The 24,728-nt window shown below is 38.4% G+C and overlaps 1 protein-coding gene across 2 annotated transcripts in view; it reads right to left on the bottom strand.

Annotated features, from left to right (window-relative positions):
* Nucleotides 1-24,728, bottom strand: part of LOC110075313 (glypican-5) — a 486,554-nt gene that overhangs the window by 9,305 nt on the left and 452,521 nt on the right. The window lies entirely within an intron of this gene.

The raw sequence follows: 24,728 nt of genomic DNA, 5'->3' as shown, positions 1-24,728 counted from the left end.
GTTAGTAACTGAGGACCTTTTTTTCTAAACCGCATTTTACAGATCATTTTTAAAGGCAACTCCACGGACAACACACTACAGTAGTGTAATCTGGAAGTTATCAGTGTGTGATTCATATACTGTACCCTTGACCAAAGGGTGCACTCCTTCTGTCTGGGATGGTTGTCTTCTTCCACTGAGTTTGCAGCTTCAGGAGGGTGAGGGAAGAATGGGGCACCCACCTAGTTGACCAGATTAGCCAAACCATCCCTGGCAATCAATGCGGTGACAGATGTCACAACCAGATCACCTTCACATCGAGAGTGTGGTTCAATATAGTAAGACAATCTTTATCAGGAAGTAGTCGTAACTGACATGCCAGCTGTGAGGCTGTTGAGAACTATTCCCTGGTGTGCAGGCCATTTATGCCACAACACTGTGACAACATTGGAGTATTGATCACCCTTATAATTGGATTCAATCTATTCTAGATGAAATTGCATACTTTTCAAGAAGACTGCATTTTGATCTAGAATAAATGGAACACAGCAGTGCAGGAGAGAAGAATCACCAACCAAAGGCAACTCTATCTTGTCTACGTTTAGTTTTAGCTTACTGAACTGACTACTGTCCATGTTCTGGATTCCCAGTGCCTCATCTGAATAGAGATAGCTGAGTTCTGTTTTTTCAGATGGACTGGAGAAATACTTTCTCCAGTTCATCTGAATGGAGGTGGACTGGACACATTACTTTAAGTCCCAGATGGCCTCACTACTGGTTTTATGCCAAAATCCATTGCTGAAATGAAATAAAAATGACCAGTAGTCCTCCAGCACCATCTTCTAGTAACACATATCCTGAAGGAACCACACCACTGTAAAGCACTGTCCCAGTTGCCATTCCAGACAACCTGTAGTTAAAAAGGAGTTAAAAGCCTAGATGGATAGATTTATACAGATATGTTTCCCAAGCTCTGCAATGTAGACACACAGAAATCTGATGAGTTTGTACTACAGTATAAGACTATTAATTCATCCTATGATAATGGCGGTCCTTTTACAATTTTTAATAGATTTGTTATAACATTGGTAAATGAATTAATAATGTGATGCACACAACTACAGACTTTTTCAATATCATATCATATCATATGATAGAATGACAGAGCTAGAAGGGATAATTGGATCATCGACTCCAGTCACTGTCAAAGAGGAACAATGGGGAATTGAACTCCTGACCAGATACGTAAACCACTGAGCTGTCCAACAGTTCAGATATCCAGTGCCCTTGGTATTTTATGATATTGCACATACACATTCTAATAAAATACAGTATTTCATGCATAAAGGCAAGTGTTCAGGGAGATATCAGGTATCAGACATCTTCCTGTTACTCAAGATTCCAAAGCTTGTGGTTCTTCTCTCATCACCTAGAGATAGTAACTGTCAAAGTACTAAGGATAGTAAAGATGTTATCTTAAACACAGCCAATTATTAAAATATGTAGTCAAAAGAAAGACTTCATCAAAAGTTTAATATGGTGGAAACTGTGCCAAGGTTACAGAAACTCACCCAGCTACCTTCAAAAGCAAATGCCTCAGGATCTAAGGATCACACGGAATTAATTCTTTCTCAGATGCTGAGATTCATCAAAAACTTCAGCAGTTCCTAATCTTAAAAGTCAATAAAAAAGAAGGTAGGACACTTTAGAATTTGTGTTAAGGATGAAGAAGAACATCTGCAGTGCTGAGGGAAGAAAAACATGTAAGGATGTCCAACCAAAGGACTCTCTTTCTCTTCCTACTTATTTTCTTGTATCTCCCAACAGCTTCCAGTCTGCTAGTAGGTCCTGCAACCCTTTCCTTGGTACTATTTACCAAAGGACTTTCTGTCTCCCTCTTTAACTATAGTAAAAACGTATATTCTGGAAAAGAGAAAAAAACCTTTGGTTTAAAACAAACAGTAATGACCAGGCTGCACCACCAAAAGGATAGAAATTCAAACCATAGATCAATTCTCTTCATTTAAAACATAGTACATTGATGCACCTTCCTTGTTCCTTAGCTTCTACTCCATGTAAATGAAAGGTACGAGTTTCATTCCTTGATCCTCTATTTGTCCAGAATGAAGGGTATAAAACACAGTGAGACTTCCTTCCCCCAATCCAGGTCAACCAGGTAAGCTTAGAAAAGCATATTTTGATAGGATTGCATTACAAAAGCACTGTTCATACATTATCTTGAAGGTTATCTTTCACCCAATGACTAGGCACAATGGATATTTGTGTTCCCATATTTCGAAAACTTAGTTTAAACCAATACTAACCAATGCCTTTCTTTCCCACTGTAGCTTTCTGCTTAGGACGGAGATGACAAGCACAATTTCCACCTACTACCTTCAGCTCCATAATAATATTTGCTTTGTTGCCATGTGGAAATAGAAGCCTCTACTATGTGTTTGTTTGGGACCTGGAATCATGTCAATGGTTGGTTACTTCTGGACCCTTTGGGTGAACATCTGTTGTTTCTACCATGAAAAGGCACCTTTTTTGGTAATATTCGTCACTTCCACAACTGAAACAATGGTTACAATAATGTCTCAAACTACTGGCAGGTCTTGGAACTCTTTCTGTCTTTTTTTTTTTTAATTATTAGTTTTTCAATCTATCTACATTCAATTCGTGCTTGTTAAACATCGTGTTACATGGGTTGCTTATAATTATAATTATTTTTTGTTTCTTGGTGTTGTTTTAGTTGTGCCTTCAAAATCTATACATTTTAAAACATTTAAACCATTCAAGTGTATATTTTAGTATACATTTTTGGTTACTATCATAATATTGCTCTCATAGTATACAATGTTCTTGAAGTCCTCTAATAACATACCTAGTAAAAGTAATTCCAGTTCCAAATTTACATAATTTTGAAGTGATTTAACTGACAGACTTTGTACTTTATACCAGTAATAACTGAATAGGTTCCTAACACATAATAGATGTTATCTAAAGCATTTAAAACATATTTTCTTTATATAATTGTTTAGCCATCTCTATCTCCACATTTTCTATCATGTCCATATAAATATCATATCTAATGTATGCTCACTAGTTACTATTTGTTTTACCTCATCCTTCTATCTAGCTTCAATTTACCTTAAGAACCACTGTGTTATGCCTTTACCCTGATTAGTGATCCCTTATTTCAATTTAATTCCATTTTCTAATATATAGAATATGCCCCTTTACAATTCCAGAAGTTAGGTATATACATGCTTTCCACGTTGAAGGCCACCTTAATTATTTTTTTCATTTTTCATCTTTCTAAGTAACTCCTCCTCTTATTTGTCTTTTCCCAATTCTTGTTTCTATCTCTCTAAAAATTCTGCCGTGCCTTGTGCCACCTGAGAACATTTTATACATCCAATCTATCTCCAATAGATTCTCTATTGGATTCTCTACCCTTATCTTCCCTCAGCACAGCTAAAATTCTCCTCGGCTCCAGGGTTAGAGTTAAATCTCCTAGGTTTTCTCCTATAATTTCTTCCAGCTCCATTTTGATTGGCACACATCATCCACCACCCTCTCATTTCCTTGTTCATTATTCCCTGTCTCCTGTTGACTATCGTTCTTCTTCAACTGCTCCGTGAAGAGTTTCACCTCTTCATTATGGGATCTCATTATTTCTAAAATTGCTTGAAGAACAGATTTTGTTTCATCTCATGCCTTGTTGTGGCATTATGTCCCAGATGTCAAATAATTGTAATCCAAGTGAAAGTTGTCCAGATGCTTAAAGTAATCAGTCCAATTCCATCAGTACTTGCTTCCATAGGTTCACTTTAATAGACTGATCCCGTCAAGTTCAGAACCCAGGTCCCGTCAAGTTCAGAACCCAGGATACAGTTTAGAAATTCCACTTTGGCTGGATTGGGCTTTATAGGGTTAATTTATCTGTAGTTCAGTCCCATTCTCAAAAACAAAGGGAATTCCAAACAGCCATAAAGTGTTCAAGGTCATTGATTCTAGGGTTTTTGCCAACACCTTAGATAGCTGTTACAAGCAGCATAAACAAATTTTAGTTTCCCAGAGTTGTTTCCAATGATTTTTTCAGGAGAAAGATTCTTAAGTTTATAACAAAGTAATACCAGACTTCCTTCCTTGAAGTATAATAAAATGTCCAATTAACATCCAATTTATTTTCCTTGTGTCTCCCTGTGTCTCCTTCTCTCTTCAGATTCACTGCTGCTCAGTCAGTGTTGGGGAACAGAAGACACTATTTTTGCTGTAGGAATTGTCTCGTCCAGGGATAGTAAAGCAATACAGTTAAAAAAAATTCTCACCCAGTAGTAACACAATGTTAATTAGGCTGATTTATCGCTTCTCCATTGCCGGCTGCTGATGACTAGCAAGCAAGCTGTCATGATTCCATGTGGCCACTGATTATTTTACCAAACTAAGAACTCACATTACGTGCCCCTCAGCTGCCACCAGTTGATTTCATCAACAATACCTATTAATAATAGATGTCCAGACCATATGTCATTTTAAAAAGAACCAAATTTTTAAAAGAACCAAATAGAAATTGTTTATTGATACAGGTGTTGACAGAACAAGCAAGGTTATTAACTCTTAAACATTCTTCTTTATCCACCCTCAACCACCATTCTCCCGCCCAAATTCCAAAACTCCACCAAACTCTCTAACCAGTACTCTAATTCTCCATCTCTAGGACCCTCTCTAAACCTTATCTATGTCTGTCTCAACTCCTCCTCCTGAGTCTCTTATACCTAGTGACTCCACCCCTCCAGCACTCCCATAGGTCTAGGCAAATGACATATGAATATTCCTGATGTGGGTGAATGTTACTTTCCTCCCCCCTTAATAAGTTTGGTTTAGGAGGGGAAACCTAATGGTTTGTCCTCATAAACAAACAAAAGTTTATGAAGGAATATAAATATCAACCTCTTACGTTATTTAAATCACTAAGGATATGTCACATTATTCTTACATCAACAAAGACATATTAACCTTTTGCATTACTCATATTAATACAAATTACATTACATTACTTTTGCATTAATAAAGACATATTAACCTCTTGCATTGCTTATATCAATACAAATTACATTACGTTACCTTTGCGTTAATAAGGATACACATCATTATTTTTATCATCACTATACACCTCTCAGTTCATCAACATCCAAGCAACTCTGCACTTTAATCATATTTCATAACCATTACAAAACAAAATGTTTAATGCAATATTACAAACTTTTTGTTCACCCATTAGTCATTTGGCCTTCAAGACAAGGTGTCAGTAACCACACTCTGAGTCCCTTTTATGCCGTGGATCTCAAAGTCAAAGTCTTGCAGGTTCAGCGTCCATCTTGCAAGTTTACCATTATTGGAATTCATAGTTCGTAGCCACACCAAAAGGGAATAGTCGGTGCAGATGTTGAATTCCTTCCCCAAATGTAGGGCTTTAGTTTCTGCAGTGTCCCAACAATGGATAGGCATGCTCTCTCAATGGTAAATGACTCTCACCAGGTTGGAGTCTCCTGCTGATAATAGTCACTTGCCATAGACCCCCACTGTTGTCTCTTTGGCACAGCATGGCTCCCAATTCCATGCTCAACACATCAGTGTACACGATGAACTCCCAGTTAAAGTCCAGCACAACAAGGACAGGTCTTGAAGTCCAGATCTAAGAATCTGACTAGGAAATCTGGAGGAATTTTTTAAGATTCCCATGCTGCCCTTGACAGGTATAAGTAATGTTCAATTGCATCCTTTTCCTGATAATATGATTTTAGGATGGGTCTTAATTTTGCTAAGCTGAAATCTTATCCTCTCTCCAGGTTGAGTCCCAGAAACATGCCCTTGATCACTGTTTCCATATTCTGAGCATTCCATTCTGTTTTGTTTTGTCTCAGGTTATTTATCTGTCCCATTGTCTTAAAAGCTCTACTTCATATTGATTCTGATTCTGGGGTGGGGTTGATTTCCTTTCTACCAAAATGTTCTTACCTAGTGGTTTTAATGTTTCTGCACCTGGACCTCAAATAGTTCATTTTTCATTATATTGCTCCTGCATTATGTACTCCTTGGTTGGAGTCATCTCTGTGACCCAGTCTTTCACTTTCATCAATGTAGACAGCTCATCATCTTATTCTCATTTACTCAGCAGTATTCAAATAATGCACAACTTGTCTGAGCACAGCAAAATGGCTCTTCATAGCAATCTTGTAATGAGTGGACCAAGAAATGCTTAGGGAGACTTAGATTTCCCTTGGCTGTTCATCCTAAAGTTCTTCCACTTCCAAAAACAGACCTTTTAACTCACCATTAGTCATCAAGCTTTCCATCAGCTCATCCTCTTGAAAAATTACTGCAATTTCATTACCTTTGTTGTTGTTGTTGTTGTTGTTGTTGTTGTTGTTGTTGTTGTTGTTGTTGTTGTTGTTGTTGTTGTTGTTGTTGTTATGTGCCATCATTTCGCCCTTGACTTATGACAAACACATGGATGAGCCATCTCCAGAATGTCCTGTCCTCAACAGTCCTGCCCAGTGCTTGCAAACCCAAGCCTGCTGTTTCCTTTAGTGAGTCAATTGGTCTTGTATCTGGACTTCCTCTTTTCCTGCTGCCTTCCACCTTTTCCATCATTATTATCTTTTCCAGAGAATCCTGTCTTCTCAAGATGTGTCCAAATATTACCTTTAGAGATATCTTTTTCTAATGTTTTGTGTCAAGAAACAGGGATACTAGCACCTTTCTTGTAGAACGTCTTGCCTCCAAAGTGGTACCAGCCAAACCTTGCTTTAAAAATGCCCAGTTTAATGTTCAATTTTATATTTCTTTCTTCTATTTCACCTTAACATATATTGTCACTTTCATATTTTACCTTGGGGGATTTTTTTAAACTCAGATGAATAGAGAGATACATTAGAAGTCCAATGAAACTATTAGATATTGTTCTAATCCTTTTGTGATCTTTTATTTATTTCTCTTGAGCTTGTTATTTTATTTATTAACAAAGCTTCATAGTGATTTCATTGTTGTTTATGTCATTTGCAAATCAGGTATCTTGAATGTTCTTTTGGGACCAAAAGATCGGCTAATATATTACTCCAGTATACAGAACAGCTTTATACATGTAACTGTAGACAGGAAAGGAAAATGTTTATCCCAACTTGCAATGCAAATTAGATGAAAATGCAGAAATGCATGTTCGGATTATGGATGTTAAAAAGCATCATCTGTGTCTTTTCCAGATAAGAAAGGGCTGACATAATAAGACAACCTGTTTATGAGTTCTCCATTTCCTACAAGTCCACACTTCCAGAGTGAGTGTCGCTTAACAAGTGATCCTTTCCTCATTGTGTTCTCCACATTTTGTAGCACATGAGGAAAAACACAACAGAGCAAAATACAAAACTAAATGAAACAATACCAATTCCTACCCTATATGTGCTGTTTCCCCTAAGACTCAAATAATGCCCCCAAATATAGTGAGAATGGTAAAAAGACTACCCAATCAACGGTACTATGCTTGTTAGTTTATGCAAGAAAGTACCTCTTAATCATATTTTAAAATAATGCACAAAAATGTCTAGCAAATAATAAATAAAAATGTCTAGGAAATGTATGAAATTTGAAACTGGAAAAAAATCTTGCTGTCCTGTGGCAAGGATCATTTTTTTTCTCCTGGTGTTTCTTTTGCACTGAAGCCTTAAACATTGATCAGAAACCTCTGAATGCATCATGAACATTTCCCATGCTGGATCAGAGCAATAATGTGTGATGTATTGAGTGTTGCCTTTGTGAGTTATTGCTTAAAAGAAGCCTTGACGCATCCTTTGAATGCCAACATTGTAAAACTTCCTTAGAATAATATATAAATGCTCAAACCACCCTTCTTTCACTGTTGAACTGTCACACTGGCAAAATAGTCCTGTGATTTAGATCCAAGCTATACATTACTTTTTAACGCTATAGCTACCACACTGAGTTTTAACAGGGCAATTTGACAGTAGGTGACATGTAGACTGAAGGCTAATATGTCATTTGTAAACTTGTTTACAAGGAAGCACAATTAATTGATAGCACAGTAGCTTATTTCCAAGCATGACCACTTGGACCAAGATGTAGATATCTCAGGCGGCAGTCTATGCACACACTTTCTTGGGATTAAGTTGCGTTGGACTTAGTGGAGAATTATGTTCAAACTAGCATGCCAATGCAGGCTGCATGAGTTTTTGCCACGGCCTTGATAAGTTATCACAAGGAGAATAAAAGTCATACAACATCCATTTGGAAGAAAAATGCAAACATGTTTATGGTGATATTCGGTAACTTGATGAGCTCTCATCTGATCAAAGAGACCGTTGTGGTTGACAGCTTTGTGAGAAAATTAAAGAAAAGTGCAACCTGGTGGAACAGGCTCTTAAATTACAGTAGATGCTGCACTACTGTTATTACATTTTTATCACCTTTGGTATCACTAGCTGAAATTGCTTTTACATATCCAAAACAAGGAGCCCTCAAAACAAGGTAATAACCATGAAATGTGCAATTTTCCAATAGCACCAAACTATTTCCAAATGATGCATTATCCTGACATCATGACCAATACTAATTATTTTCAAATGCCGCTGTAGCAGATAAATGGGAGAAGTGAAAGATTATGCCTCTTAGAATGAAAGTGGAAATTAGAGAACCCTCAAACTGTCATGCCCTTAGAATTCATAATGCAGATCTAGAGTCCTAATGATTTCTTTTCTGCCAAAGAACTGGTTGAGGTAGTCAATTGATATTTATTAACCCAGCAGCATGCATGATTAATAAGCATGGTTTGGATGCTTCTTCTGCTAATGGCTAACATTTTATGTGTGTCTTTAGAACCACAACAGAAAAATCCCAAGGGTTTCTTCTTAGTTAATCGTTTTAGCCAAAATATGGAAAGAACAAGATATAAATATAATAAATACATAAATATGAGCTGGAATGAGGACTTCCAATATTAGAGTTCATTCAGTCTCATTTCCACATTAATCTGTGTTTTTTTTAAAAGAAAGCTGGCACAAACTACTTTTAGACAGTTTATCTCACAACCTGGAATATTACGGGGGGGGGGACCCACACTGGATTCCTCATTATTCTGCCACACATTCCATTATGTGGGACCAACATGTTATGTCATGCATTCCCCTTGAGCCCTTTGACAAGTCATGCCTTGAGTATTCCCCCCAAGCCTCCCAAGTGACCTTTATTTGTTCTTTAAATTCTTCTTTTTCCTTTCTTTATATATATGCATGCCTTGTATGGTTGACTCCCATTTCTGGGGAAAACTCCAAGAAATCCTAACAGTATAGCTTCAGTAGCATCTATGTTATTGCTATGTGCCACCAACTTGCTTTTACTGATGGTGACCCTATGAATTAGTGATGTCCAAAAGGATCTGTCATTAATAGCCCTTTGCAGGTCTTGCAGACTGAAGGCTATGGCCCCCTTTAGCTCAGTCCACAGATATATATTTTTGAATACAATATATATTCAAGGTCATAAAGGTTGCTGGAGAGTCTATGTCTTTAGTGCTTCCTGGAGGTTTTTGAAAATTGTGGAGCCAATCAGATAAGCCACATGGAGACACATACAGCATACATTTTGTTACTGAAGTGGAGGGGTGGGGAGAGGGAGAAAGAAGTTTTTTTAAAAAAAAGTGAGATAAATTTTAGTGAGAGCAGGTAGGTATGGAATGAGTAAGAAGCAACCTCCACACCCACCCACCCCAAGAAAGAACATTCTTATTAGTGTGTTTGGTGGAAAGGAACTGTTTTAGTAGTCATTATTGCAGTAAAAGGAGTTTATTCCCCATAACACAGTGGCTGAAATCCAGTTGGTGCAACTACACTGCATAAATGGTGACAACCACCCAGCCCCATCAATCTTTATTTAAATTAAAGTTAAAACATCCTAACCTCTCCACACCCCACTTCAGGTTCTGGAGTTTCCTAGGGATCTTTTGTCCTGGGGAAGCTTTGGGACAGGTAACGGTTAAGGTAAAGGTTCCCCTTGACATTTAATCCAGTCGTGTTCGACTCTAGGGGGCGGTGCTCATCCCCGTTTCCAAGCTGTAGAGCCAGCATTTGTCCGAAGACAGTTTCCGTTGTCACGTGGCCAGCGCGACTAGACACGGAACGCCATTACCTTCCCACCAAGGTGGTACCTATTTATCTACTTGCATTTGCATGCTTTCGAACTGCTAGGTTGAGACAGGGAGGAGACTATATATTTGGTAAAATCCTGCGGGACTGAGATTTTCAGATTTTAAAGGCTCGCTCCTGACCCAAGGCTCCCAAGGGCTTCCCCAGGACAAAAGGGATCCCTAGAGAACCTGAAAACCTGAAATGCAAACATTTGACATTTTAAATTTAATTAAAATTGATGCCTATGATGATATCATTTCCATTTATGTGGCATAGTTCCACCAATTGGGATTTTAGTCAACCTCAATGGTCTGAAGTTTGTTTTTGGTTGTTGGAAAATTTCTGTTTAAAACACACATTTGTAAACGTATTTGCTCTGGAAAATGCACTTTAAAACCTGTCCGTCTAAGTATCTTTAAATGCTAAAAATTCTGGTGCAACATTTGGAGTACTGTGAGATCCAGTGAATATCTCCATTCCAGTCTGTCCATTTGTCAGCAAAGGAGATGGGAGAAATTACTCCTTTGGACTACAGCTCCCAGAATACCTCACTGTCAGCCAAGATGGCAAAGGCATTCTGGGAGTAGTATTCCAGTAAATTAATTTCCCCATCTGTAGTTGGCGGGGAGGGCAGATCTAATCACTTTGCACAGAAATTTGCCAAGACTTAATTCTTTGGTCCTCAAGCACAACGGTCCTCAGCGGCGGAGTTCAACATGCTGTGTTTGTCAACTTTCTGCTAACATTGTTGGATGAAATCCTACACAAATTTAACTAAGAATTTGAATTTAGTGGGTCCTGCTTTCCGAAGGACGAAAAGAACTGCAGTGTTACTGGCTCAAAATGCCATCCCAGTAATTTGAGATGAATCAGTTCATCCACACACCTAAACATTAGTAATATCAAAACAAATCAATCGGACTAATAAAATGAAATAACATCATGAATGTCAGAATGACTGCTTCAACCAACACAACTATGGATTAATAATTCCTTTCTTAGATTTTTAAATCATTAGTCCAAACTTGTTTGTCCCAGCTATTGACAGAAGAAAATATTAGATGTCCCAAAGGCATAGCAAGTTAGAGCCAACACTGGTGATTTTTCCAACTAGAAGAGTTCGAACAAGGGCAATATGTTTATTTCTTTTATAATTGCTATATGTTGTCCTTTTTAGAAAAAACAAAAACAACAGATGCAATTGTAAAAAATGGCAGTAGATTGGCAATTGGTTCACAAAGAAAATCAAGTCTTATTCTTTTACTCCCCGAGAGCTGTTCCAGTACATTCCCCCCTTAATGTTTGTTGAAAAACATTTTTTTTTACAAATTCAAAGGGCTATTTCCCCCAACTCCCAGTAAAACAGTGCTTAATGAAGCCATTGCCAATTATAAAGTAACTTAAATACTCTACAAAAATAAAATGGAAACAAAATCTACAGCAAGTAGCCAAAAAAATCAGTAGCCAAAACTGTGAATGTAACAAATTAAAGATCAAATATAAGCAACATAAAAGAAACAATTTGAGTCATGAAAATGGAACCCCTGCAGAATTAATTGAGGGGCACACATCACAAGGGGGCAAATTGCTGGTCATTAAGAAAGTGTCAGTTGTATTTCTGGACATATACCCCATTGTGCAATCAGGTGCTTGGTGAGGGATGCAACCAGCACCTTGTTAATGAGTGGCAGTTTTCTTCCAGGATTTACATGTTTTCCCTTAGGCAAGTCTGAACTGGCATTAGGATCCTCACCATTGCCCACAAAGTGGAGAAATTGTGACAAGGGAAAGAAGCCTACTTATGCTTTATTCAGTCAGGACTGTGAATATACTTAGATTGCAAAATGATGTTTTAAATGGGAAAAATCGCTTCACGATGATTGGTTCCCTGCTTCGGGAACCGATTTTTCGCTTTAAGACGATCAGAAAACAGCGGATTGTAGGGTTTTAAAATGGCCAGCCACTGTTTAAAATGGCTCCCTGCTGTGCTTAGGACAGATTTCTCACATTACAGGCACCAGGAAATGGCCGCCCTATGGAGGATCTTCGCTGGATGCTGACGTATTTCGCCCATTAGAATGCATTGGGTTGTTTTCAATGCGTATCAATGGGCTTTTTCATTTCGCTTGACAAGGATTTCGCTTAACACCGATTTGAATGGAACGGATTATCCTCATCAAGCGAGGAACCACTGTAAAGGATTTAGTGTTACCCAACAACCATCTGCTTCTTCACTGCGGGGGTAAGCAACTTTATCAGGTATGGTGGTCTGATTTGCTTTAAGTGGGAAACATGATGGCCCTCAACTTGGCTGAAGTATTTTGGTTATTTTGTTTAAAACAACACCACTGAACTATTTAAACACAACCCAAAGGCCAAATTTCAGTAAAGCAAGAACCTGTGCTTAGCTTTACAGGAGAATCACAGTTCTGTATGCTTCCAGGAGCATGCTTCTCCTCATTTTTAATGGGAAAAAGATTCAGCAGCAGCAAAAGAGTTTGGAAGGTTTCCGGGGCTATAAACATGAGCAGAGACCACAAGTAAGCTAATTCTTTCATTAACCTTATTTTACAAAAACAGTCTAGTAATTCTGAATAAGAAAAACTCAAAAGATTCTACTTTCCGACAGAGACAAATTTGTCACTTTCCGAATAACATGCTTTATCTCTACATTGATAAAAATGAAACCTGTATCCCCCTGCCTCTACCAATTAAGTCAATACTTAATTAAGTAACTACATATTTGGGTGCTTGCTGCTGGCATTGGTTAATGTTTTCCATCTGTTTTTGTCCTCTCCTTAGATGTCCAAATTTTGTGCTGTAATAGAAATCAACCTGATTCTAAATGGCTTTTAATATTTTATTGTACTATATTTGAATGGAGTTTATACCATTATATATTGTTTTATCCAATGCATGTTGCAATGGCCTGTGTGCCAGGCAATAAACTTATTTTGCTTACTTGCTTGATTAGTGGTAGCAAATACCACTTGCAAGTGTCTGGCAAACAAAAAGTCTCTTGTTTGATTCCACCATTACTTTCTGTACTTTGGTGCATAATCTTTTGCAGGAAGTAGTTTCTTCACACTTTTGAGAAACCACGTTCTTGAAGATGTTAGCAAGTTGTTCAGTCTCCCTGAGCATGTTTTTCTTTCTTTCTTTGGATTGTACCCATTCAAAACAAAGCCAGTGCGATCTCTAGCTATGGTCACAGTAACATGAATAAAATCACCTCTCCCCAAGGTAATCTGGGTTCTCTTGGGAAGCGACACACAAACCCTTATAAGCCTTATGGCTCAGTGGCTAAACTGCAGTACTGCAGTAAAGTCACTGCTTATGACCTGAGTTTGGTCTCAATTGGCACAGAGAGCCGGTTTGTGGTTGACACAGCCTTCCATCCTTCTGAGGTAGTTAAATTGAGTACCAAGCTTGTTTGACAGGGGGCGGGGGCAATGTGTAGCCCATATAAATTGTAAACCGCCCAGAGAGTGCTTTAGGTGCTATGGGGTGGTATATAGGCAGCATACTTTGCTTTTTTTGCTTAAAACATGCATCATTTGCCAAGCTGTATGTTCCCCTCATATGACATAACATAAAACAGTTTCATTCTAGGCCTCTGCTGAATATTAAATTGCCTATGAAGTGCCGCTGTAAAGAAAGACTGCCAGTATTTTTATGTGTTGAGTGATATATAACTGTCAAAACAAAGGATAGTGATTGTCACATAGGACAATAAAATTATATCCACTCATAAAAAGAGAGAGAAAGAAAAAGTATACAAACATAAATAAGTGTAGTGTGATACAAAAATGCCAGTCTCTTTTCTTTTGTACAAATAATTGAATAGCAAGACTCGGATAGTAGGGGAAACTGTGTGTTGTGAAAACAGTAAATAAAAATATTCTAACTTGTATTGTGCAGAGGCTATTTAAAGCACAGACTGAAATAACAGAGAAAAGCAAACAGGCATTTGAAAAAGCTGTATTGTTCTTTTAATAACGCAGGTTACTGGAAGATTCAGATTGCAGATACATGGGTTGAAGTAGAAGCATGCATTGCAGAATAGCAGACTATTATTGTATATCCTGACATAATACATGAGAGTTGTAAAAGAAGGGTGCATTGTATGGCCTGATACACTCAAAGTCATTGCATTCAGAGCATTTCCCTGTTTCCTTTATACTATTGTGAGCTTAGTAAAGTAAGGAGACACTCTGACTCTCAGCCCTCCCCTACAGTTTAGGGAGCTTCTGTGGCAAACTGGTAGGGGTTGACAAATTTTGATATTGGCAGAAGCAAATTGGTAATTCATGTAGCCCTAGTAGATTTTGGGTGGGTGCCATGGGGCTCCCCAATTCTTGTTGCCTACTCTGGTTGTAACAGATAATGCTTCTGTCCCTGTGTACAGAAAGAAAGAAAGCACACGACAATGGTGGAATCAATACAAAGCCTTCAAATTCTTTTCTTCACACAGGAAAGGCAATGATTCTGAAAACACAATTCTATTAAACATGTCTTTTCAATTGAATCAGCGTTTTCTTGGCAAGGCAGAGAGGAAGGACTTCAGGAGTGCCTTTTGTGGCTACCGTGCAATGCAATTGTATAAGCTCCCAACAATAGCAAAATTGATAGTAACTCTTAAAATTATTTTCTGCACATGTGAAAGGCAATAATCCTGAATGCACTCAATTATTTAAAAATGTCAATTAAACCTAATGAACATTTGGAAGTGGGGGATGTAGGAGTGCAGAAGTGCCTTCTGTGACTACAAAGAAATGCTTGCCGCTAGCTTCAAAGACCAGGTATTCCTGCCACTTCCTATGCTTGGACGTGATCATTTTTCAAACCCTTGAAGAGATCTGCTAAATATCTGCTAGGAGCTGTTTTTTTTTTTTTTTTAAATAGCTATAATTTTAAATACTTTGCCTCTCATCTTAATTCTGATGGGCTCATTAGCTTTTTGCTGAGGCTTTGCTAGCGTGCTGTTGATGACCATAGATCTCCCTTAATATATATTGACTGAAATCCTGTTGGTATAATGTATGCTGTGTAAAACTGATGATGTTGTCAGCAGTGGTGATTTCTTTTGGAAACTAAACATTTCTGACTCCTCTCTCAAAGTTCCACAGGTTCCTGGGTAATCTTGTTCTTTGTTGGTAATCTGTGACAGCCACAGGAGGATGGAAAGGGGAAATCTTTAATTGTGGAAAATTGCTGTCATCACTAAAATCATCCTAGAGCCCCCATATCCTGAAGCTTCCATAGGTTCTGATGATAAAAGGAATCTTCACCTTGGGAGCATCAGTAGAGAAACTGAAATGTTTAATCTTTGAAAAGTAACAGCTGCTGATGTCATTATCAACATACTTTATGGCAACAGGATTTCAGCCATTGTTTTATACATAGGCCAAATCAGAAGAGTAATTAAATATATTTGTTATGTTATGTAATTTCAAGTCAGAACTGATGTATAGTGACTCTAACAGGGTTTTCAAGATAAGTGAGATATTTAAGGAGTGATTTTACCAGATCTATACCCACAGGAAATTTCCATGGCTGAGTGGGGATTTAAAACCAGACCTCCTGAGTTCTGGTCCATTATGCAATGGTTAAACTGCAGTATTGCAGCCAAAACTCTGAGCATGACCCAGGTTCAATCCCAGGGAGCTGGCTTGAGGTTCACTCAGTCTTCCATCCTTCTGAGGTTGGTAAATGGAGTACCCAGCTCGCTGTGGGATGGCAATATGTAATCTGAATAATTAAGAGTGTAAACTCCCCAGAGAGTGTTTTAAGCACTATGAGGTAGTATGGAAGCAACACACTTTGCTTTTTGTAAAAAAAAGCCTGAAACCCCATGTCTATAAATAGCATATGAGGACCATCTGGACCAGGAAATATATAAATTTCCAAGTTTGTTCCGTTTCTTCTCCATGTTCTTCAGTGTCTGAAACAAATTTGCATTGATGTTGTTGATTATTCCCTTGTACAAAATAACCACAGAAAAGCCAAACTTACATTAAGTAAAAGATTACTTGCAAGTTTAACCTCACTTACAAGTGTTCTCATGGCTAAATGTTAAATAAAATTTGATACTGAAGAGACATAAAATGGAGAAGGTGCCATTTACGAACCATCTTCTGTAGCACAGAATGTGAAAAATTTCAGGACACATGGAACTCTTATAATAGCTAGCTGCATGATTAGACAATACTCCACAGCATGGCAAGGGAATATGAACATTAATTGCTTGTTTGCTCCTCTATAAATGACTCTTAATACTAGAATTTCAGGATTTCCTGATGCGCAGTACATTTAAGACAGACCAGACAAAGCAATTCTTCATATGACATATACAGTGGTGCTTTGCACGACAAATGCCTCGCAGGACAAAAAACTCACAAGACAAATGGTTTTGGGAACGGGGTTGATGACTCTCAAGACAAATGTTCTTATGGCCGTGCTTCGCAAGACGGATGTTTTCCATTTTTTGTTCCTGCTTCATGTTTGCTGATTTTAAAATGTTTTTCTATGATGTTTAAAAAGTTAAAAGTTTTTTGCTTGCAATTTTTTTAATCATCTGCACAATATGTATGGCTTTAAAGAGCACTTAATAAACCCTTTGTCACATAAATTTGACTTTGTTCTGACTTTTTTTTGCCCATAGGAACGCATTAATTAGATTTCAATCCATTCCTATGGGAAAACGTGTTTCGCAAGATGAATTTTTCGCAAGACAACATTAGCCACTCAGAGTGGTATAAATATACCAGATGGGCGGGATATAAATCAAATAAATAAATAAATAAATAAATAAATAAATAAATAAATAAATAAATAAATAAATAAATAAATAAACAAACAAACAAACAAATGAATGAATAAATAAATAAATAGATAAATAGATAAATAAATAAATAACCGCTGAACAAATTAAATTCGTCTTGTGAGGCACCACTGTACATAGCTTTAAAGGGGGTGAGTCGGTGGACAGATTCCTAGAATACAGGCTTATCATCAATAATTAGCTGTGAAGGCAAATGGGAAGCACTACGGCTGAATACTAGTTGCCAAGACAACAGTGCAGGAAGGCTGTCACCTTTGTGGTCCCCTGGAGGCTGACCAGGAAGGAGCCTCTGATGTTACTTGTAGAAAGAAGCATGCTAAAACTACAAGGTCTTTTGTGCCAGTATCCCACTGAGGGTCTAGTCTATTGAGCAGAATGCCCCACCAGTATAGTAACACAGGATCATGGTACTTGCAGAAGCTTTGTTACTGTGTAAGCAGAAGTTGGGTTTTCTTCAAGAGATCATCCCTTGCATGGCCCTCCATTAATATACTGAAGAGCTTTATATTCAGTGGAAACACAGCTGGATACCAGCCTTGGTCTGCTTCAGTATGGCCTTCCTCGTGTCTTAAAACCTGTAGACTACAGTTATAAAACGTATCAGAGTTAAGACAGTTGAGAAATTCATCTGATCCACATCTGAAAGTGAACTGATCAAATTTACACTTTCAGAACCTGCACTAGAATGAGAACACAGTGATACGGTAATTTTCACATTTTTCAATATGTTGTGATGCAATTGGAAAATTTTAAGGAATACATAGAACTGCACAATTGGGGAAACATGAATGTGTATATTAGGGAAAATATGGGCAAAACAAAAATTGCTCGCAAAAATTGCATGCAGTAAGTACTAATATGTGTACCTCAGAAGAAATGACTACACAGCCATGTATGCATTCACCCACTTTTTTTTTTTTAAAGGTTTCCAAACTGATGTAGGAGCAGAACCTGAGAAAAGCTAAACATGACAGTTTTATCCCTCCTGGGAAATGTCCACTGTGGATTGTAGCCAATTATCGGGGGATGGAGGGGCAGAGCTAGATTAGACAGTGCTCAAGACCACAGTCAAAAGCAGCCTAAGTGTGCAGAAATGCAATAGCACACTCTTTCTGTGCTACTCCATCCCTTCTCTGTCTCTTGCAGGTATACACCCAGAGTAAAAGAGGATGAAAATCCGGGATGCATTCCAGAGAATAAGTATGACTCCATACCATCTGATAGCTAGATGATAACTGAAGTCTGCATGGAAGGTGTGCCACAAGCCTCTCCTGCTACATCCAAACTATTTAGTTGATATGTGAATAGAATGGGTAGAATATGTGCTATCTTTGGACCAAAGAAATATTTGTTCCTTAAATATTGTTTGTGATCACTTTTAGAGAGGAAGATGATAATGAGGATGAGAGGAGTGGGGTGAAAGAAACCTCAGGCGGATAATACTATTGTAAGGAATTTCAGTGCTTGAACTAGATGAATGAATATAAAACATCAAGCAGAAGCATGAAACATTTAGCTGCAGTTTCTCTCAGGCACTGCTTAAATATTAAGCATACATTTCCTCCTCCTATTCCACATTGACAGGTTTATCCAGCCAACCAGAACCTTCAGTCCATCACAGTTGACAATTATTGACAGAGGGGTTGATTAGAACCACCAGTCTGTTTAATATCTGTATTAAGAGAAGCACGTTTCATGTAGAAACACAAAACTGGTTAGAAACATTATGTTATTAATAGGATGCTGTGAAACCAATGAACCCTTATCTCATCTAGCCATATGAAGAATGCATAGCTCAACATGGATGTAATGGAGGTAAACAACTACAAATGAAAAATAAACTTATTTTGAAATAAATGTTTCAGAAGCTAGATCTGCTTCCAATATGCTGCTATTTTGCAGACAGAGATTTTAAGGTAATGCCTAGCTATACACAGTACACATATTTCTGCAAACACTACAGTTTCACTTGTCCATTCCTATTTTGCAATTACACACCATAACGAGATTGTCAGTGAGGTCTGCTACTGTTTATTTCATCACCTTTTGGAGCAAAGCAACCAAGATAAAGAACCTTGCAGGTTTCCTTTCCAGCTGTGCACACATGGAGTGTAATCTAAAAGATGGTACGTGTGCCTAAATCCTACTGAAACATTGTGAACGCCACTGTAATACTAAACTCAATGTCAAAGCTGAAGTTTAACACTACATTTACTAAAATTAGTTACGCAAGTCTTGGACATGTGACAGTAGGAGCCTGAACACTTAATTTTTTCAGGTTTAAATAAACCAGTTCCTTGATGTGCCCAAAGTAGAGGAACTGAGGTTATTCTATTATTACTTAAAAATGCAGGATCTGAAACAGTGGTTTGAATAGTAAAGTAAGAAGACAATATCTTCCCTCCTTTTTTTAAAAAAACGGTCACTGTTACTAACATAATCAATGGAATTCACTGCAAAGGACATTACCTGCCCTTCCTGTCAATCTAACCCAGTAGTTCCCAATACTGTACTGGGTTCTCAGATGTTCTTAGACTAAAATTGCCAGAAGGCTTCATTACTATTTGTGCTGGCCAAGATCTCTAGGAATTATAGTCTACATCCCCTAGTGATGAAGCAGCTTGTAGACCACGTGGGGGAGCCTCACAACAAAAATTTGGAGCAGGCAAAGTTGCCTTGCCCAAGTCATGAGCCAACTGTGCCTGGTGATCCACTGCTAATCATTACATGGTGCTAGAGGGACCAGAAATCCATTTTGGTATGAGACAGCTTCGTTCATATGAAATGAATGACATTTCAAAGCTTGGTTGCACATTTGGCACTGAGGGGAATTCAATACCCTTGGGACCACAAATTTTGTAATTCTTTTACTGAAAGAGATTCGTGTTCTGAGCTCCTGTGTCCGTACCCCAAAATAATTTTTCAGGATCAGGACGTTTAACACCACCTGATTTTTACTTAAAAGAAATATAACATGGTGTGTCTTTCATGTTTTAGATATCAATGAGTGATTGATTACTGTCTTCCATTTTGAGAATGATAGTCTCCTTTTAAATGGAGAAAGCATTAATGAACTTAACAAGAACTGATAATATGCTGTGCTGGGTTTTCTGCCCCTGTTTTTTTATTATTATGCTAAGTGCATCAGTGGACCTCTCAAGACATAAATTATGCAAATATCTATTAGGAGAAAAATGCAGATTACTCACCTAAAATATGGAGAAAACAATACATAAATTGCTTGTGAATGTTCCATATGCTAAAATCTATTCAAGAATTCCAACAAATGCCATGTAATACTTATATCTATGCAGCAGAAATTATTTATTGCGAACTGCTGAAGAAAATGGCTGAAAAGCTGTTGCTGCAGCTACTTCTACAGAAGATCAATGTCATTGTCAGCAGGGAGCAATTTTCAAAAAAGAAGCACTTCCTGTTCCTGTCTCCCACAGTCCCATGGCTTCCATGCAATGTAAGGGATTAAACAGGAGCTGTGGGAGCTACAGCATGAAAGTTTTTGATTTCTGAAAATCATCCCCTGTTGATCACATAATCAGCTATTCACAGGCATAGTTGCACCAGCAGGATTTCAGCACATGACTCAGTGGAGTCTTCAGGATCTTGATCTAGTGAATCTCTTCATAACTGTGGGGCAGCCTACACAAATACCTTTCTCTTTTTAGATGCATAGCAGTTGGTACACAGGTGGCAGAGTTAGGAGGATTGATTAACAAACACAACCTTCTTCAATGTGATGCCCCCTGAGGTATCTAAGACTGATACTGACCTAAGCAATAAGAGTTAGTATTTATCTATGGTATTTTCCAGATGTCCTGGGCTAATAGTAACCCAGCCAGTTAGTGGTTAGGAATAATGATGCTATAGTTTAAACTATTTGGAGGGCACTAGTTTTCAAAGACTGAAGAAAATTGGCTTAAAAAGTGTGATTTAAGAAGGGAATGAGAAGGATAGATGGAGGCACAAACTATTTTGTAAAAATAAAAAATATTATAGGCATAAAGTTATAGAAGGTCTATATAGATGCTAGAATCAACCAGTAGTCTGTTTGTATACTGAGATCAGGAAGCCACATTATTTCCTATCACTCATTGATATCAGGAAACCATACTGTGCCAAAGGGACTGAAGACAAGTGTGCAAGAAATTCATGAATGATGATTGACCACATCACCCAGACGTAAAAAGTTCTGTAGATGATCCTTATCTTATCCAGATATTAATTCAGCTTCAGTTGGCTCACTCAAACACAATAGCTCTATTCAGTTGCTTGGAAACTGTGTTTACTTATACAGTTGTGGTTACCTACATATGCAGAAGTTCTCAAGCCCCCCCCCATTTCCAATGTAAATCCTATCCTCCATTGGAAGAGCAAGGGGGCTGAAATGGAGAACCTCTGCTATCTATCAGGGCTCTCCATGTGAATTTAAACCCTGAGGAATGACTATCAGGATTTCCACGCAGAGATTCCTATGGATAGTGGGGACTCTTCTCTACAGACTCATTATACGCCACATGTACAACAGCAACAACGGTGAAGTTGCTGAGAATCTATGGAGTTCTTTCAGTTGGGAAATAAAATATGACCCTCAGACTCTGCATCACTGAAAGGGCCCATAGGGCAATCCTCGTGTCCCTGTGAAAGAGATGTCCAGCAGCACCAGTAGGACTAAAGCATTATTCACAGTTTACTCCTTCTGCTAGACTCCAAAAGAGTCTTTCTTCCTAAATAACTTGCTAGCATGAAAGGATAAATCCAAAACCTCCTACATCATCAAAGGAGGCACCTGCTTAAACCTAGAGCCAAACATGAGCAACTACATACCTCCTGCAAGGCTCTTTGTAGGAGAAGGGAGTGATTGGGAACTCAGTCTGATGTGTTGGTCAGAGTATTGGACAAGATCTCAGGAGACTTTGATTCCAACCCCACTCAGCCTGTGTTATCTTGAGCCAATCACTCTTAATGTGACCTGTCTCACAGGGATGTGAGGATGAAGGTGGGAAGAGAGCCATGTATGATGCTTTGAGCTCAATGGAAAGAAGGTTGGATACATGGCTGGCTGGCTGGCTGGCTGGCTGGCTGGCAGGCAGGCAGGCAGGCAGGCAGGCAGGCAGGCATAGACAGACAGACAGACAGACAGACAGGATATATGTTGCTACAGGAAAATTGTGGCAGGCTTGTGGGGTACATTAAGCATCTACAAATCATAAAATATATGTTTATTCTGATATTTCAGTCAAAACTAAAAAAGAAATTATTGCATGATTCACTGAGTCATCAGATATTTTATTGGCCTCAGTAAAAGGTAGGGGAGGGAACTACAGTATTTGATAACCAAGCTTTTCCAAGCTTGATGAACTTTTCTGTCAAGGCTGTTCTCTTATAGGTATGTCAAACTGTCTGATGGGATAAAAGATATTCTGCTGTCTTGGTTCTTCCAGACTGATCGACTGATAAAGCAGGAAATCAAAGCCAGCCGAGAAAAGAGCAAAGTAAATGAATTGCTTAGAGTGTGTCTACATGCATTATGGATCCCAGTAAATAAACTGTTCTTGCTGTTACTGCATTGATAAGTAAAAACTGTGAACAAAAGGCTTGTACTTGTGTAATCAGCCCTCATTCCCAATTTGGGGTAGGAATGTGCAGTGTGGCTCTCAGAAATCTTTGTTTACAGAAGGAAAAAAGAGAAACTCTGTATGACAAAATGAAGGAAAATTCCACATCTATCTTGTTATTTTCATAAACAGAAAATATTCCTGTTAGTATCCTCTCATACGATGGAATCAGCTAGACTCTACCAATTTAATATGAATACCACTGGTAATGATAAGGATTTTAATTTTTAAATTTTTTTACGTATTTATAACATACATGGCTCTCCTGAAACCCTAGAAACTGGTCATGCTGAAGGAATGCAATTAGCCTATAATCATACAGTAGGCAAAATCCTATTCTGTAGCTATGGGGCATAATTTGACATCACGTCTGTGGTAGCGACAGTGTCACTAAAGTGGAATTGCTATCCATAAAGCACTTCCTCTGGTACATTTTGCAACAGTCACAATGAGAATCATATGACTTATTATTCAATTGAACTGTGCAATTCTCTGTTGCTGGGCATAATGCCCAGTACATTTCCTGCATGAACAGGATTTTGCCCATTGAATTTCATGGGTCAGTGGGGATTAGACCCCAGTTCTCCTGAATCCTAGTCTAACACCCGAACATCTATATTACATCAGTTATATTAGCAAAATGTTTCTGTACATTTTATTATATAGATATTTTGTTATATGGAGATCAACAGGCGATGTCTCAAAAATAAATTAAATTAATAAATTAAGTGCTGTAAAATGTTAATTATTTACAGAGAGTGGGAGGAATTGACTAGCTAGTCAGGCAAGGGAGGAAAAGAAGGGATCCCAAAAAAGAATTAATGAAGGGTCTGGAGTAAATTGCATGGCAGGACTGAGTAGCAGTTTAAGACTCAAAAATGAGAAGGAAAAAGCATATAATTAGATGTAAGGGAGGGTTTGATTTGGAAATGAGTGACATGATGCTCCCTTGTCTTCTACACTGTCTTTCCTCACACTAATCATTGCCTCATGCTAGCAATTTTGTATGTGAAACAATAACTTGTGATTTACATATATCCTGTACAATGGTCCCACAAGCGTATATTTTGTGGCATGAAAATGTGGTCATTGGATGTAGCACAGATTGCACATTTATAGCCTAAGTGGAAAGCTTTCCATATAGGAAAGATAGGATGTCTATGGCCATTCTAAGGTGGGGGAGGGGCAGGAAGGGAATGTGTGTTTCCAAGACAGCTGGTCTTGAGTCTTCCAGCTCCGTGCTTCCCAGCAACTTCCCTGAGGGGATGGTGCAGCCAATATTAGCTGCTCTGTACTTGCAGGAAATATTTTCTTCTTCGCTAATCTCTGCATAACAGATTTTCTCACCCTTGCATTCCCTGACAGAAAGGCTCCCCAGCAGCCACAGCTGTCATTTGCTGACAATTATAAGACTTAACTCATAACAGCTCATAACAAGAGCAGGAAAAACAATCCACATATGTTCTGAAAGAGGAGAAGAGTTTAAAACAATTCATGGCTAATTCCTTAAGAATGGAATGGAACGGAATGGAACAGAATGGAACGGAACAGAACAGAACAGTATGGCCTCCACATTCAAACTCCATGCATATACAGTCTAACTAAATGGCAAATACTGTGAACGGTAGAATTAAAATGCAACCATCTCATATAAAAATGAAGTTGATGCTGGGGAAATACTTGGCACTTCATACCGTAAATCCGCTATCACTGTAGGTAAAAAGGTAAAGGTAAAGGTTCTCCTTGACAAGTTTTGTCCAGTCGTGGTCGACTCTAGGGGGCGGTGCTCATCCCCGTTTCCAAGCCATAGAGCCAGCGTTTTGTCCGAAGACAATCTTCCGTGGTCACGTGGCCAGTGTGACTTAGACACGGAATGCTGTTACCTTCCAACCAAGGTGGTCCCTATTAATCTACTCACATTTGCATGCTTTCGAACCGCTAGGTTGGCGGGAGCTGGGACAAGCGACGGGAGCTCACTCTGTCGCATGGATTCGATCTTACGACTGCTTGGTCTTCTGACCCTGCAGCACAGGCTTCTGCGGTTTAGCCCGCAGCGCCACCACGTCCCTT

This window comes from Pogona vitticeps, chromosome 3 (assembly GCF_051106095.1).
Source record: "Pogona vitticeps strain Pit_001003342236 chromosome 3, PviZW2.1, whole genome shotgun sequence".
Taxonomy (NCBI): Eukaryota; Metazoa; Chordata; class Lepidosauria; order Squamata; family Agamidae; genus Pogona; species Pogona vitticeps.
The sequence above is the reverse complement of the archived record's forward strand: the minus strand, read 5'-3'. Positions and strand labels throughout refer to the sequence as shown.